This window comes from Pseudophryne corroboree, chromosome 2, assembly GCF_028390025.1.
Source record: "Pseudophryne corroboree isolate aPseCor3 chromosome 2, aPseCor3.hap2, whole genome shotgun sequence".
NCBI classification, from domain to species: domain Eukaryota; kingdom Metazoa; phylum Chordata; class Amphibia; order Anura; family Myobatrachidae; genus Pseudophryne; species Pseudophryne corroboree.
This window is the reverse complement of record NC_086445.1, coordinates 139,406,473-139,423,534: the sequence shown is the minus strand read 5'-3', so window position 1 is coordinate 139,423,534 and position 17,062 is coordinate 139,406,473. Positions and strand designations below refer to the sequence as shown.

Here is a 17,062-nt window from a genome sequence, read left to right as displayed (position 1 = left end):
TTGTAGATGACGGAGGAGGACTTCGTGTGAACTTGCCAGAATCAGTAGGTCGTCCAAGTACGGGAGAATTTTGAGTCCCTGGCGACGGAGGTGGGCTGTCATAACAGCCATGACCTTGGTGAAGATCCAAGGAGCCGTAGCCAGTCTAAATGGCAGAGTCTGGAATTGGTAATGAAGGTTGCTAATAGCAAACCGCAGGAACTGCTGATGCGACATAGCAATAGGAACATGCAGATATGCATCCTGTCTATCCAGGGATACCGTATAGTCTCAGAGTTCCATAGCCAGCACTATTGAGCGCAGCGTTTCCATACGAAATTTGGACACTCTCACAAACTTGTTCAAAGATTTGAGTTTGAGTATAGGCCAGTAGGACCCACAGGGTTCCAGGACCAGAAACAGGGTCGAGTAATAACCTCTGCTCCACTGAGACTGAGGAACCGGCACAACCACTCCTGTACTCGGGAAGGAACTTACAAACTTCCAACGGGAGAGCCGTTGTGCAGAACTGGTGAGGGGGACGTATCTTGAATGAGACAGCGTACCCGTGAGAGACAACTTCCAGTACCCAAGCGTCTGAAGTAATCGTGAGCCAGACCTGGGCGTACTCTAGAAGTCGGCTTTCCACCCTGTGGTCCCCCAGGGGGAGGCCCATCCCGTCATGCAGCAGGCTTGTCATGTTTTGCATCAGGCTGATGGGCTGCCCAATACTGCTTCACCTTGGGCTTAGAGGTTTTGGGAGCACAAGTTTGCCTAGGGTATGTCTGACCTTTCACTTTCCCTTGAGGCCGAAAGGTAGTGGGGAGAAAATCTGTCTTAGCAGCTGCCAGTTCAGACACAATTTTATTTAGGTCTTTCCCAAACAAAATGTCCCCAGTGAAGGGGAGGACTTCCAAAGTCTTCTTTGAGTCCAAGTTCACTTTCCACGACCTCAACCACAGTATGCGGCCAGCCAGGACAGATGTAACAGACACCTTGGCCGCCAATACTCCCGCCTCAGAGGATGCTTCTTGAATGTAATAAGAAACGGTGGTAACATGAGACAGGTATTGTCTGGCATTTTCAGATCACATCTCAATACCTTTTCCGGCCCAAGAGGCAGCTATAGTGGGTCTATGAATAGCCCCTGTAAGGGAGTATACAGATTTCAGGCATCCCTCAACATGCTTATCTGTCGGCTCCCTCAGTGAGGTGACAATGGTGACAGGCAGAGTGGATGACACCATGAGGCGAGAGACATGAGAATCCCCCGGCGGCGGAGCCTCTCATTTGTTGTTACACAACTCTGCAGGGAGAGGGTAGCGAGCCAAAGCCCGTTTGGGAATAGGAAATTTCTTCCCTGCATTAGAACAGGGTTCCCGACTGATGTCCACTAAATGATCACAATGGAGTAATACATTTTTAACCACCTTCTGCTGTTTAAACTTATTAGTTTTCTTTGCCACAGTAGTGGAATCCTCATCTATGATTTGAAGGATTTGCTTAAGAGCAAGCACCAGGGCAGGAACATCTATCAATTGGTTCACTACGATATGCCAGCGGCCGGGCTCCCGGCGACCAGCATACCGGCGTCGGGAGCCCGTCCGCAGGCTTACCGACAGTGTGGCGAGCGCAAATGAGCCCCACTATTTTATTCTCCCTCCAGGGGGGTCGTGGACCCCCACGAGGGAGAATAAGTGTCGGTATGCCGGCTGTCGGGCTCCCAGCGCCGGTATGCTGGTCGCCGGGAGCCCGACCGCCGGAATACTGAAGACCACCCCTATCAATAAGGGAGATTTCTCGTCAGTAACACAGGATTCAGTGTCCGACAGGACCGCATGCTCCCCCTCCTCTTCAGATAAGACATCAGAGAGGTTTGTAGACTGTGAGGAGGAAGCAGCCCACTGAGAAGGACCAGGAACATGGGAGTGATCCGAGACAGATTTCTGTCTAACCAGAGACTGGTTTAGTTGTTGCAATTATTTAGACAAATTTTCTGCCCAAGGCAGATAACCATAGGGACAATTTGTGGGGATAATGGAACAGCCAGCCCCATAGGGGGCACAAGTCGCTCCACTAGAGTACCCAGCAGAGTAGTGAATGCTGCCCATGGTGCAGGGACGTGCAGTCAGGGGAGGCAGTGCCTCCCCTGTCATTAATGATTAAAATAAGAATTTACTTACCGATAATTCTATTTCTCATAGTCCGTAGTGGATGCTGGGAACTCCGTAAGGACCATGGGGAATAGCGGCTCCGCAGGAGACTGGGCACAAAAGTAAAAGCTTTAGGACTACCTGGTGTGCACTGGCTCCTCCCCCTATGACCCTCCTCCAAGCCTCAGTTAGGATACTGTGCCCGGACGAGCGTACACAATAAGGAAGGATATTGAATCCCGGGTAAGACTCATACCAGCCACACCAATCACACCGTACAACCTGTGATCTGAACCCAGTTAACAGCATGATAACAGAGGAGCCTCTGAAAAGATGGCTCACAACAATAATAACCCGATTTTTGTAACAATAACTATGTACAAGTATTGCAGACAATCCGCACTTGGGATGGGCGCCCAGCATCCACTACGGACTATGAGAAAAAGAATTATCGGTAAGTAAATTCTTATTTTCTCTGACGTCCTAGTGGATGCTGGGAACTCCGTAAGGACCATGGGGATTATACCAAAGCTCCCAAACGGGTGGGAGAGTGCGGATGACTCTGCAGCACCGAATGAGAGAACTCCAGGTCCTCCTCAGCCAGGGTATCAAATTTGTAGAATTTAGCAAACGTGTTTGCCCCTGACCAAGTAGCTGCTCGGCAAAGTTGTAAAGCCGAGACCCCTCGGGCAGCCGCCCAAGATGAGCCCACTTTCCTTGTGGAATGGGCTTTTACAGATTTTGGCTGTGGCAGGCCTGCCACAGAATGTGCAAGCTGAATTGTACTACAAATCCAACAAGCAATAGTCTGCTTAGAAGCAGGAGCACCCAGCTTGTTGGGTGCATACAGGACAAACAGCGAGTCAGATTTTCTGACTCCAGCCGTCCTGGAAACATATATTTTCAGGGCCCTGACTACGTCCAGCAACTTGGAGTCCTCCAAGTCCCTAGTAGCCGCAGGCACCACAATAGGCTGGTTCAAGTGAAATGCTGAAACCACCTTAGGGAGAAATTGAGGACGAGTCCTCAATTCTGCCCTGTCCGTATGAAAAATCAGGTAAGGGCTTTTATAGGATAAAGCCGCCAATTCTGAGACACGCCTGGCTGAAGCCAGGGCTAACAGCATTACCACCTTCCATGTGAGATATTTTAAGTCCACAGTGGAAAGTGGTTCAAACCAATGTGATTTTAGGAATCCCAAAACTACATTGAGATCCCAAGGTGCCACTGGAGACACAAAAGGAGGTTGTATATGCAGTACCCCCTTGACAAACGTCTGTACTTCAGGAACTGAAGCCAGTTCTTTTTGGAAGAAAATCGACAGGGCCGAAATTTGAACCTTAATGGACCCTAATTTTAGGCCCGTAGACAGTCCTGTTTGCAGGAAATGCAGAAAACGACCCAGTTGAAATTCCTCTGTAGGGGCCTTCCTGGCCTCGCACCACGCAACATATTTACGCCAAATACGGTGATAATGTTGTACGGTTACATCCTTCCTGGCTTTGATCAGGGTAGGGATGACTTCATCCGGAATGCCTTTTTCCTTCAGGATCCGGCGTTCAACCGCCATGCCGTCAAACGCAGCCGCGGTAAGTCTTGGAACAGACAGGGTCCCTGCTGGAGCAGGTCCTTTCTTAGAGGTAGAGGCCACGGGTCCTCTGTGAGCATCTCTTGAAGTTCCGGGTACCAAGTCCTTCTTGGCCAATCCGGAGCCACGAGTATAGTCCTTACTCCTCTCCTTCTTATGATCCTCAGTACCTTGGGTATGAGAGGCAGAGGAGGGAACACATACACTGACTGGTACACCCATGGTGTTACCAGAGCGTCCACAGCTATTGCCTGAGGGTCCCTCGACCTGGCGCAATACCTGTCTAGTTTTTTGTTGAGGCGGGACGCCATCATGTCCACCTTTGGTTTTTCCCAACGGTTCACAATCATGTGGAAGACTTCTGGGTGAAGTCCCCACTCCCCCGGGTGGAGGTCGTGTCTGCTGAGGAAGTCTGCTTCCCAGTTGTCCACTCCCGGAATGAACACTGCTGACAGTGCTATCACATGATTTTCTGCCCAGCGAAGAATCCTTGCAACTTCTGTCATTGCCCTCCTGCTTCTTGTGCCGCCCTGTCTGTTTACGTGGGCGACTGCCGTGATGTTGTCCGACTGGATCAGCACCGGCTGACCTTGAAGCAGAGGTCTTGCTAGGCTCAGAGCATTGTAGATGGCTCTTAGCTCCAGAATATTTATGTGAAGTGATGTCTCCAGGCTTGACCACAAGCCCTGGAAATTTCTTCCGTGTGTGACTGCTCCCCAGCCTCTCAGGCTGGCATCCGTGGTCACCAGGACCCAGTCCTGAATGTCGAATCTGCGGCCCTCTAGAAGATGAGCACTCTGCAACCACCACAGGAGAGACACTCTTGTCCTTGGAGACAAGATTATCCGCTGATGCATCTGAAGATGCGACCCGGACCATTTGTCCAGCAGATCCCACTGGAAGGTTCTTGCGTGGAATCTGCCGAATGGGATTGCTTCGTAAGAAGCCACCATTTTTCCCAGAACCCTTTTGCATTGATGCACTGAGACTTGGCCTGGTTTTAGGAGCTTTCTGACTAGTTCGGATAACTCCCTGGCTTTCTCTTCCGGGAGAAACACCTTTTTCTGGACTGTGTCCAGGATCATCCCTAGGAATAGAAGTCGTGTCGTCGGGATCAGCTGCGATTTTGGAATATTGAGAATCCAACCGTGCTGGCGCAGCACTATCTGAGATAGTGCTACCCCGACTTCCAACTGTTCCCTGGATCTTGCCCTTATCAGGAGATCGTCCAAGTAAGGGATAATTAAAACTCCCTTCCTTCGAAGGAGTATCATCATTTCGGCCATTACCTTGGTAAAGACCCGGGGTGCCGTGGACAATCCAAACGGCAGCGTCTGAAACTGATAGTGACAGTTCTGTACCACAAACCTGAGGTACCCTTGGTGAGAAGGGTAAATTGGGACGTGTAGGTAAGCATCTTTGATGTCCAGAGACACCATATAGTCCCCTTCTTCCAGGTTTGCAATCACTGCTCTGAGTGACTCCATCTTGAATTTGAACCTTTGTATGTAAGTGTTCAAGGATTTCAGGTTTAAAATTGGTCTCACCGAGCCGTCCGGCTTCGGTACCACAAATAGTGTGGAATAGTACCCCTTTCCCTGTTGTAGGAGGGGTACCTTGATTATCACCTGCTGGGAATACAGCTTGTGAATGGCTTCCAATACTGCCTCCCTTTCCTGGGAACTGGCTGTTTGTTGCAGCCTTTTTCCTCTCCCTCTGCCACGGGGCAGAAATGAGGCGCCTTTTGCCCGCTTGCCCTTATGGGGCCGAAAGGACTGCGCCTGATAATATGGCGTCTTCTTAGGTTGAGAAGCTACCTGGGGTAAAAATGTGGATTTTCCAGCAGTTGCCGTGGCTACCAGGTCTGATAGACCTACCCCAAATAACTCCTCCCCCTTATAAGGCAATACTTCCATGTGCCTTTTAGAATCCGCATCACCTGACCACTGCCGCGTCCATAAACCTCTTCTTGCAGAAATGGACAGCGCGCTAACTCTTGATGCCAGTCGGCAAATATCCCTCTGTGCATCACGCATATATAGAAATGCATCCTTTAAATGCTCTATAGTCAATAATATACTGTCCCTATCAAGGGTATCAATATTTTCAGTCAGGGAATCCGACCACGCCAGGCCCGCACTGCACATCCAGGCTGAGGCTATTGCTGGTCGCAGTATAACACCCGTGTGAGAGTATATACATTTTAGGATATTCTCCAGCTTTCTATCGGCAGGTTCCTTTAGGGCGGCCGTATCAGGAGAGGGTAGTGCTACCTGTTTAGACAAGCGTGTGAGCGCTTTATCCACCCTAGGGGGTGTTTCCCAACGTGCCCTATCCTCTGGCGGGAAAGGGTACGATGCCAATAACCTTTTAGGAATTATCAGTTTTTTATCGGGGGAAACCCACGCCTCATCACACACTTCATTTAATTCCTCGGATACAGGAAAAACTACAGGCAGTTTTTTCTCACCAAACATAATACCCTTCTTAGTGGTACTTGTATTATCAGATATATGCAATACATTTTTCATTGCTTCAATCATGTAACGTGTGGCCCTAGTGGAAGTCACGTTTGTCTCCTCATCATCGACACTGGAGTCAGTATCCGTGTCTGTGTCTGCCATTTGAGGTAACGGGCGTTTTAAAGCCCCTGATGGCGTTTGAGACCCCTGGACAGGCACAAGCTGATTAGCCGGCTGTCTCATGTCGTCAACTGTCTGTCGTAAGGAGCTGACACTGTCACGCAATTCCTTCCACAAGCTCATCCACTCAGGTGTCGACTCCCTAGGGGGTGACAACTGTATAATAGGCAATTGCTCCGCTTCCATCTCATTTTCCTCCTCAAACATGTCGACACAATCGTACCGACACACCGCACACACACAGGGAATGCTCTGATAGAGGACAGGACCCCACTAGCCCTTTGGGGAGACAGAGGGAGAGTATGCCAGCACACACCAGAGCGCTATATATATACAGGAATACCACTATCAAGTGTGCTTTTCCTTTATAGCTGCTGTTAATATAAAACTGCGCCAATTAGTGCCCCCCCTCTCTTTTTTACCCTTTTCTGTAGTACAGGACTGCAGGGGAGAGTCAGGGAGACGTCCTTCCAGCGGAGCTGTGATGGAAAAAGGCGCCCGTGTGCTGAGGAGAAAAGGCCGCCGAGAAGGGGGCGGAGCCTTTCTCACGCTTTTTTGGTAATTCTGGCAGGGGTTAAAATACACTCATATAGCCCTGGGGGTTATATGTGGTGTATTTATGCCAGCCAAGGTGTTTTACATTGCTGCTCAGGGCGCCCCCCCCTTAGCGCCCTGCACCCTCAGTGACTGGAGTGTGAAGTGTGCCTGAGTAACAATGGCGCACAGCTGCAGTGCTGTGCGCTACCTTGTTGAAGACTGATGTCTTCTGCCGCCGATTTTTCCGGACCTTTTCTTGCTTCTGGCTCTGTAAGGGGGCCGGCGGCGCGGCTCCGGGACCGAGCTCCGAGGCTGGGCCTGTGATCGGTCCCTCTGGAGCTAATGGTGTCCAGTAGCCTAAGAAGCCCAATCCACTCTGCACGCAGGTGAGTTCGCTTCTTCTCCCCTTAGTCCCTCGATGCAGTGAGCCTGTTGCCAGCAGGTCTCACTGAAAATAAAAAACCTAAAACTATACTTTCACTAAGAAGCTCAGGAGAGCCCCTAGTGTGCACCCTTCTCGGCCGGGCACAAAAATCTAACTGAGGCTTGGAGGAGGGTCATAGGGGGAGGAGCCAGTGCACACCAGGTAGTCCTAAAGCTTTTACTTTTGTGCCCAGTCTCCTGCGGAGCCGCTATTCCCCATGGTCCTTACGGAGTTCCCAGCATCCACTAGGACGTCAGAGAAAATAATATAAAGAAGATACTTATGACACATATTCTGTGTCATAAGTATCTCCTTTATATTAATGTAATCATTATCCCTGTCTAAATGGGGTTGGGAGGCACCGATCGTGGTGCCTCCCGGTCAGATAGGGAAAGCTATGGGGAGCGGGGGGCGGGAGCGGGCAGAGCCTAGCAATGGGCATTAAAAGCCCATTGAAATAGCATAGGAAAGCGGCACCATTAGTGGTGCCGCTTTCACACAGGGACGTGCTTTCAACCTATGTAAGCACGTCCCCTGTCAGTCAGGCCACAGTGATTGGCCAGCGGATCCGTCACTGGATCTGCTGTCAATCACTGTTGTGGGCGCAGCGGAGGTGCGGGTGTCGGCGGAGGTGCGGGCGGCGGTGTAGGCGGCGGAGGGCGGGTGACGGTGGAGGTGCGGGCGGCGGCGATGCAAAATTTGGCAGCGGAGCGGTAACCCATTTCAAAAATGGCGCCTCAGCGTCATTTTTTAAATTGAAGATGGCCGCCGCGAGCCAATCACGGCTCGCCGCGTCATCGCTCCGCCCCCTCTGGCTGACTTATATAAGTCAGCGCGAGGAAGCGGCTGTCAGTCCGACGGCGGAGGAGGAGCGGAGAAGAGCTCCTGAAGGCTGAATACGCCGTAAGTCCTGGATGGGCGGCGGCTATGCAAAAGAGCTTAGCAGCCGTCGCCCACCAGGTGAAGACGCTGGAAGTCCTGGGGAAGGCGGCGGCCATGCAAAAGAGCTTAATGGCCGCCACCTCCCAGGTGAAGACGCCGGAGGAAGACGCTGGAAGCCCTGGGGAGGTGGCGCCCCCCAGGTGAAGACGCCGGAAGCCCTGGGGAGGCGGCGGCCATGCAAAAGAGCTTAAAGGCCGCTACCCCCAGGTGAAGACCCTGTCAAATAAACTATTTTTTTTTAAAGAGACTGGTGTTTTTATTTTAATATTTTCTTTACAGGTGGAGAACAGGTGCCAGCAGGCCATTTATGTCCGGGCATGCTGGCACTTGTGGTTCTCCATGTGCCAGCATGCTGGGGCAGGCTTGATGGGACCTGTTGGCCACCTGTAAAGAACAATATTACTGTTCTTTACAGGTGGACCACAGGTGCCAGCGGGCCATTTATGTCCGGGCATGCTGGCACTTGTGGTTCTCCAAGTGCCAGCATGCTGGGGCAGGCTTGCTGGGACCTGTAGGCCACCTGTCAAGAACAATATTAACAATGAACCCCGCACCCACCGCCACCAGGGGTGCGGGGCATAGCACTGGGCTATCAGCCCAGTGCTGGTTATTGCTCGGGAGGGGGGACCCCATTTTCATTTTTTGGGGTCCCCACTTCCGAGGAATTCCAGCCCTGGGCTGACTGGTTTGGGGGGGACAGATTAATGTTATGGCAGGGGGACCCCATACCGAGTGTCTCCCCTGCTATGGCATTAGACCCCCCTGGCTGGTTCTGCCCGGTGCTGGTTTCACGAATGTGGGGGGGGGGGGGGGGGGGGCCTACACTTTTTTTTTTTTACCCCACTCTATGGGGGGGGAAGGGGGGGTTGGCTGCTTGTGCCTCCCCAGCCACTTACCTCACCGCACGCCACTGCCATGGTGGCTCCTGACTAAGTGCAGGGGTTGCGGACTTACTGGGAGGTGCATAACAAGCAATACAGAGACTCTCATGCAATAATTCCCCCTCTGATAAATCCGCGGAGCATGCTCTGCATGTTGCAGGAGCTTCCGCAGATTTGCTGCCCTTAATGTATAATGTAAACAATTGGACTTACACAGTATGATTATATAGCCAGACAAATACAATAACCTGTGGAATAAGACAGGATATAATGTGACTGGAACAGAGTAGTAATATACTTATATACTGTAGGTATATAGATAAACTCTGTGCACAATTAAATTGTTTGATCCAAACGCACCTAGCCCAGGGTACAGAATATAGTGACAGTTATTATATCTGTGAAACACTGAAAGTGAAACCACAGAGCAGATACAGGCACACAGTCACAATCAATGCAGAAATGATATCACAATAATGCTGCACTGGACTCAAGTGAATGTAAAGACACAGCGCTGTACACAGGCAGATTTACATGGGAGACATTGCTCCGAAATCCCGGAGACCTGCTGCTGCAATGCTGTTAAGATGGCGCCCAGTCTCTGTGTGAGGGAGTGAGGGCGAGTGAGGCAGCTCCAGGGTAGGAAATCTGCAGTAGATGGTGCCCTAGGCCGGGGGAGGGGCTACAGGTCAAGCGCCACCTCCCGTATGCTCGTCTTCCACCCCAGGTACTATGGAGCCTCATTAAACTGCTGCTAACCTGACCTTCACTCCAGATGCCCTGGTGCTCTACTGGAGTCCCTGCCCAGTGACAGTGTCCACGCCAGCGAAACAGTCCGTCCCCCTGACCGCGGATGGATCGCGGTTTAATGGCGGGTCCCGCCTAGGAGACCCACTTACTTCCTCCCCGTAGCAGCCACGAGATCCAAGAAAGCAGTCTGTGACTGTGCTTAAGTCGGGAAGCCTCTGCCGCAGCTACCGAGGAACAAGGCCACCGGGAGTGTGCGGCGCAGCTTGGGAGATGATGGAGCTGCAGCACTGTATGTCACACTGACTTACAGTGCTGCCAGCTCAGTTAGCAAAGTCAAATTCTTTCAGTAGGAAAAGCTTTCAGGGCTGCTTCAGCACAGCCCCCCTATTCAGTGACCTGCTGCTGCAGGCACCAACTTAAAACGGAGCTCACAGTGCCTGGAGGCGGGTTATAGAGGAGGCCCCTATGCTTTCTGGGATAGCTAAAGCTTTACCTGTTGGTGCCTTTGGATCCAGATCCACTCTACACCCCGATGTTTCCTTGTAGTAACCAATGTACCCTGCTGCAGAAAAACTTAGGGGTATATGCAATTGCCGAAAATGTCGAAAAACGGGCCATTTTCGCCCAAAAAAAAAAAAATCGACAATGCAATTCAGTACTTTTCGTCAAAAAAACGGACTTTCCAAATTCGACTTTTTGAAATTCGACATTTGACAAATTCGACATTTCTGCAATGGTACAAATGCGGCATTTCGACAAAAGTATATTCAATTGAAGATTGTAAATTCGACAACAGTGCTTTTAGACAGTAAATTCGTTATTTTCAATCCGCCTCACTTTGCTGGCGGAATCTAATAAAAAATTTAAAAACATGTTTTTTTTTGTGTGTTTTTTATTGGTAATAGCATATCTATGTATATTAGAAGGGATTAGGTACTTGGTTTGTCTATTTAGGAGGCACAAGTATTTTTTATATATTTTTTAAAATATATATTTATTTTTTTTTTTTTTTATGGAATGGGTTAAAAAAAATCAGAAAAAAACATTGCGTGGGGTCCCCCCTCCTAAGCATAACCAGCCTCGGGCTCTTTGAGCCGGTCCTGGTTGTAAAAATACGGGGGGGGGGGGGGGGGGATGAGAGGGGATCCCCCGTATTTTTAGAACCAGCACCGGGCTCTGCGTCCGGTCCTGGTGCCAAAAATACGGGGGACAAAAAGCGTAGGGGTCCCCCGTATTTTTGGAACCAGCACCGGGCTCTACTAGCTGGGGAGATAATGCCACAGCCGGGGGACACTTTGAAATCGGTCCCTGCGGCCGTGCCATTAAAACCCCAACTAGTCACCCCTGGCCGGGGTACCCTGGAGAAGTGGGGACCCCTTCAATCAAGGGGTCCCCCCCTCCAGCCACCCAAGGGCCAGGGGTGAAGCCCGAGGCTGTCCCCCCCCCATCCATGGGCTGATAGCCTTTTGTGAAATGAAAGAATATTGTTTTTTGCAGCAGAACTACAAGTCCCAGCAAGCCTCCCCTGCAAGCTGGTACTTGGAGAACCACAAGTACCAGCATGCGGGGGGGAAACGGGCCGCTGGTACCTGTAGTTCTATTGCAAAAAAAAATACCCAAATAAAAACAGGACACGCACACCTTGAAAGTACAACTTTATTACATACATGTCGACACACACACATACTTACCTATGTTGACACGACGTTCGGTCCACTTGTCCAAGTAGAATCCACGGGGTGTACCTGAAAATAAAATTATACTCACCTAAATCCAGTGTCCAGTGATATTTGTAATCCACGTACTTGGCAAAATAAAAAAACGCATTTACCCGTTCCACACGGACTGAAAGGGGTCCCATGTTTACACATGGGACCCCTTTCCCCGAATGCTGAGACTCCCTGTGACTCCTGTCACAGAAGGTCCCTTCAGGCAATCAGGTAGCGCCACGTCCTGGCACTCTCCTGATTCCCTATGCGCGTCTGAGCTGGCAGACAGCGCATCGCACAGCACCTCCATTAGTTTCAATGGTGGGAACTTTGCGGTAAGCGGTGGGGTTACCCGCGGTCAGCCGCTGACCGCGGGTGACCTCACCGCTGACCGCAAAGTTCCCACCATTGAAGATAATGGAGGGGGCTGTGCAATGCGCGTCTGACAGCTCCGACGGGCATACAGCCAATCAGGAGAGTGCCACGACGTGGCGCTCCCTGATTGGCTGAAGGGACCTTCTGTGACAGGAGTCACGGGGGGTCTCTGAATTCGGAGAAAGGGGTCCCATGTGTAAACATGGGACCCCTTTCAGTCCGTGTGGATCGGGTAAATGCATTTTTTTGTTTTGCTAAGTACGTGGATTACAAATATCACTGGACACTGGATTTAGGTGAGTATTAAGTTTATTTTCAGGTACCCCGGATTCGTCGACATTGGAGACGTGGCAGTCGGCGTGTCAACATAGGTAAGTATGTATGTGTCGGCATGTGTGAAATAAAGTTGTATTTTCACGGTGTGCGTGTCCTGTTATTATTTGGGTATTTTTTTTGCAGAAGAACTACAGGTACCAGCGGGCCCGTTTCCCCCCCGCATGCTGGTACTTGTGGTTCTCCAAGTACCAGCTTGCGGGGAGGCTTGCTGGGACTTGTAGTTCTGCTGCAAAAAACAATATTCTTTCATTTTTACACATGCTATCAGCCCCCCCATCCGCAGCACTTGGATGAGGGGGGGGGGGGGGGGGGAAGCCTCGGGCTTCACTCCTGACCCTTGGGTGGCTGGGGGGGGGGACCCCTTGATTGAAGGGGTTCCCACTCCTCCAGGGTACCCCGGCCAGGGGTGACTAGTTGGGTAATTAATGCCACGGCCGCAGGGAGCGGTATAAAAGTGTCCCCCGGCTGTGGCATTATCTGTCCAGCTAGTGGAGCCCGGTGCTGGTACAAAAAATACGGGGGACCCCTAATCTTTTTGTCCCCCGTATTTTTGGCACCAGGAGGAGGGGCAGAGCCCGGTGCTGGTTGTTAAAATACGGGGGATCCCCTGTCATTTTTTTCACCGTATTTTGGCAATCAGGACCGGCTCAAAGAGCCCGAGGCTGGTTATGCTTAGGAGGGGGGACCCCACGCAATTTTTTTTCGGGTTTTTACCGTTTTTTTGACATTTTTAAAAAACAAATCAAAATCCGTCAATTGGCCCGTTTTTCGACAGCGGGACTGTCGAATCCTTTTTTTATTGAATATGTCGAATTCCGGCACCCGCCGGCCGGAATTCGACGGTCGAATTGTGTCGAATTAAAAAACGGGCGAAAAATTGCCGCAATTCGCCCGGAATTACATATACCCCTTAATATCCATTGCAATCATCTCTGCAGTACAATACGACAGTAACATACATATTTTAAAAAGAAAGTTAAGTATGTAATAGGGGAAAAAATGGGGTCCCCAACCCCCAAAAAATTCTACCCTATTGGTGAGAACTGATAGAGTAAGATTTGGGTAGTAACAAAAACGAGTTTTATGGTAAGAACTTACCTTTGTTAAAACTCTTTCTGCGAGATACAAGTGGTCTTCAACCATTGCGGGCCTGCTTGTTGTACGCCTGACCTTTTGCTTTACCTGAAGAGCGAAAGGAAATACCTTTAGCCTTCGACACAGAAGGAGCGGTACTTGGCAGACAGGCAGTTTTGGCAGTAGCCAAGTCAGCCACTATCTTATTTGAGTCCTACCCAAACATAATATTTCCCTTGAAAGGGAGTACCTCCAGAGTTTTTCTATAGTCCAGATCCACAGACCAGGATCTCAGCCACAATATCCGGCGAGCCAGGACTGATGTAGTAGAGGCCTTCGCTGCTAGAATACCGGCATCAGAAGCCGCCTCTTTAATATAGTGAGAAGCTGTGACAATATATGACAAGCATTGTCTAGCATGGTCAGAAGAGATTTCAGTTTCCAACTCTAGGGGCCCATGCTTCAATAGCAGGCCATGTTGCTGCAATAGTGGGCCTTTGTGCAGCACCCGTGAGGGTGTAAATCGCTTTCAGACAACCCTCCACACGTTTATCCGTAGGCTCCTTTAGAGACGTGACGGTAGTGACAGGTAGAGCTGAGGAAACCACCATCCTAGCCACATGTGAGTCTACTGGAGGAGGCGTTTCCCAATTTTTAGACAGCTCTGGCGCGAGGGGATAGCGAGCCATCATCTTCTTTTGGAGGCACAAACTTCTTCCCCGGGTTTCCCCAGGGTTCCTGACGTATATCCACTAGGTTGTCAGAGTGAGGTAAAACTTGTTTAACCACCTCGGGATAATCCGTAATCTGTAGAATCAACTTAATAGCCTCCAAAAGATCAGGAACATCCACATGTGAACTACCCTCCCCATCAGCAGTATCTGTGTCAGAATCTGTGGGGTCAGTGTAAGCGCCATCTTCATCAGACGAGGTGTCAGTGACAGCAGTGGATTGTGAGGAGGTAAGAGCTCACTTAGAGGACCCCTTGGTAGGCGAGCGAGGGTCAGACTTTTTAGTAGTCAAGGACTGGTTCAACTTCTTCAATTGAGCAGACAAGTTATCAGCCCACGGCGGGTTAGCTGCGGGTACCACATACGGTTGAACCGGCATAGGAGGTCCCATAGAGGGTGTTAGTTTAGTAACTAGCGTAATTAGAAGCCTGGAGAAAGTAGCCTACGGTGGGTCATTATGGACCCCCATTGCCACAGTCCCCCTGAACCAGAGCCCGCAGCTGCTATAATCTCCTCATAGGGATCTGTGGCTTCAGCAACACCGGCAGTGTGTTCAGCCCCAGAACCGTTACCTTCAGAAGCAGACATGATATAACTTGCAATATCAGGTAACACAGTATAATTGTCAGCAGCACATTACCTCTTGCCCAAACCCCTGCGCAGTGTAGTCAGCACAAGCAGATATACAGGAGAGATATGGTGACTAAATCACAGAGAAAAATACGTATTAGAGTATATCTTGTGAATATCCTATATAATTATAAAACCTGACGCACCAAGCCCCCTCAGGTTATTGAATATAGGGAAAGCAAGTGGAGTGAGAAACACGAAATGTAAATCACCCAACAAGCTAATGCACACACATATAGTCACAGTTATACAATGCAGAGGCTATTACCAACAATAATACTGCACTGGACCAGCTTATATATATGTAACTCAGTAATCAATAGATATAACACTGCACAGTAAGAAATGGATGTATATCACAGGGTACTTGTACCAGAGAACCCTGACTAAATGGACTCTTTCTTAACTAATACTGTCTAATTGACATGTAGAATACTTAAGTGTCATGTAAAGTCACAGCGCTGACAACCAGGCGGCTTCACAAAGGAGGATTTGCCCAAGCAGTCCCAGGAACAGTGAAGCTGAGAGAAATGACGCCCAAACACTGACAGGGAGTGAGGGAGAGACAGATATGCAGCTCCAGGGCGGGAACATTTGCTGGAAATGGCGCCCTGGGGATGGGGGAGGGGCTCCAGGTCTAAGCCTTATCCCCTCTGCTGGCAAAACCACCTGGTACTGCGGGCTACACACAAAAAGTTTTTAAGAGAAAACCTGACCTACACCCATGCCCTGGTGATCTAGTGAGATCGCCTGTACTGCCAGTGTCCACCGCCAATGCGCGTGGCCCGCCTCCCACCGGCCGCGCCGGATCGCGATACAGCACGGGTCCCGCGAGCGGGACCCACTCACCACCTCCTGAAGCGCGGCCACGCGATCCCGGAGCCTCCTGCTCTAGGTACCCGGCAACCAGGGCGCGGGAGTGTACAGCGCTGCTGGGGAGAGATGGAGCTGCAGCAGTGAATGTGTCCAGACATCTACACACTGCTGCAGCCCTTGAAGTCTTCACTTTTCTTCTAAAAAAAAGCTCTTCTTAGGGCTGCCCAGCGCAGCCCCTCTGTTATGTGCCTGCTATATGCGGAACCAACTACAAAACTGAGCTCCTGTGCAGGGAGGCGGGGTTATAGAGGAGGCGGCGCTATGCATCTTGGGAACAGTCAAAGCTTTTGAGCCTGTTGGTGCCTCGGATCAAGATCCTACTCTACACTCCTATGTCTTTCCTTGTGGAGCCCAGTGTACCCCGCAGCAGAAAAGCCAAGGAAATGCTGTGGTAGAGCCTCATTGTCCACTAGGAGACAAAGCACGTAACTGAAAACCAAATGAGGAAGAGAATTGTAATGAAATACAATACTGAAATATGAAGCTGAATCTATAGTGACTAGTTGTGTAATGGTAATGGATGGTCAAAAGAAAGTGTTAAAGGGAGGGGGAAATAATAAGAATTTACTTACCGATAATTCTATTTCTCGTAGTCCGTAGTGGATGCTGGGGACTCCGTAAGGACCGTGGGGAATAGCGGCTCCGCAGGAGACTGGGCACATCTAAAGAAAGCTTTAGGACTATCTGGTGTGCATTGGCTCCTCCCCCTATGACCCTCCTCCAAGCCTCAGTTAGGATACTGTGCCCGGACGAGCGTACACAATAAGGAAGGATTTTGAATCCCGGGTAAGACTCATACCAGCCACACCAATCACACCGTACAACTTGTGATCTGAACCCAGTTAACAGCATGATAACAGAGGAGCCTCTAGAAAAGATGGCTCACTACAGCAATAACCCGATTTTTTTGGTAACAATAACTATGTACCAGTATTGCAGACAATCCGCACTTGGGATGGGCGCCCAGCATCCACTACGGACTACGAGAAATAGAATTATCGGTAAGTAAATTCTTATTTTCTCTAACGTCCTAAGTGGATGCTGGGGACTCCGTAAGGACCATGGGGATTATACCAAAGCTCCCAAACGGGCGGGAGAGTGCGGATGACTCTGCAGCACCAATTGAGAGAACTCCAGGTCCTCCTCAGCCAGGGTATCAATTTTGTAGAATTTTACAAACGTATTTGCTCCTGACCAAGTAGCTGCTCGGCAAAGTTGTAAAGCCGAGACCCCTCGGGCAGCCGCCCAAGATGAGCCCACCTTCCTTGTGGAGTGGGCATTTACAGATTTTTGGCTGTGGCAGGCCTGCCACAGAATGTGCAAGCTGAATTGTACTACAAATCCAACGAGCAATAGTCTGCTTAGAAGCAGGAGCACCCAGCTTGTTGGGTGCATACAGGATAAACAGCGAGTCAGATTTTCTGACTCCAGCCGT

The 17,062-nt window shown here is 50.2% G+C and overlaps 1 protein-coding gene across 2 annotated transcripts in view; it reads right to left on the bottom strand.

Annotated features, from left to right (window-relative positions):
• Window positions 1-17,062, bottom strand: part of B3GLCT (beta 3-glucosyltransferase) — a 1,170,551-nt gene that overhangs the window by 918,212 nt on the left and 235,277 nt on the right. The window lies entirely within an intron of this gene.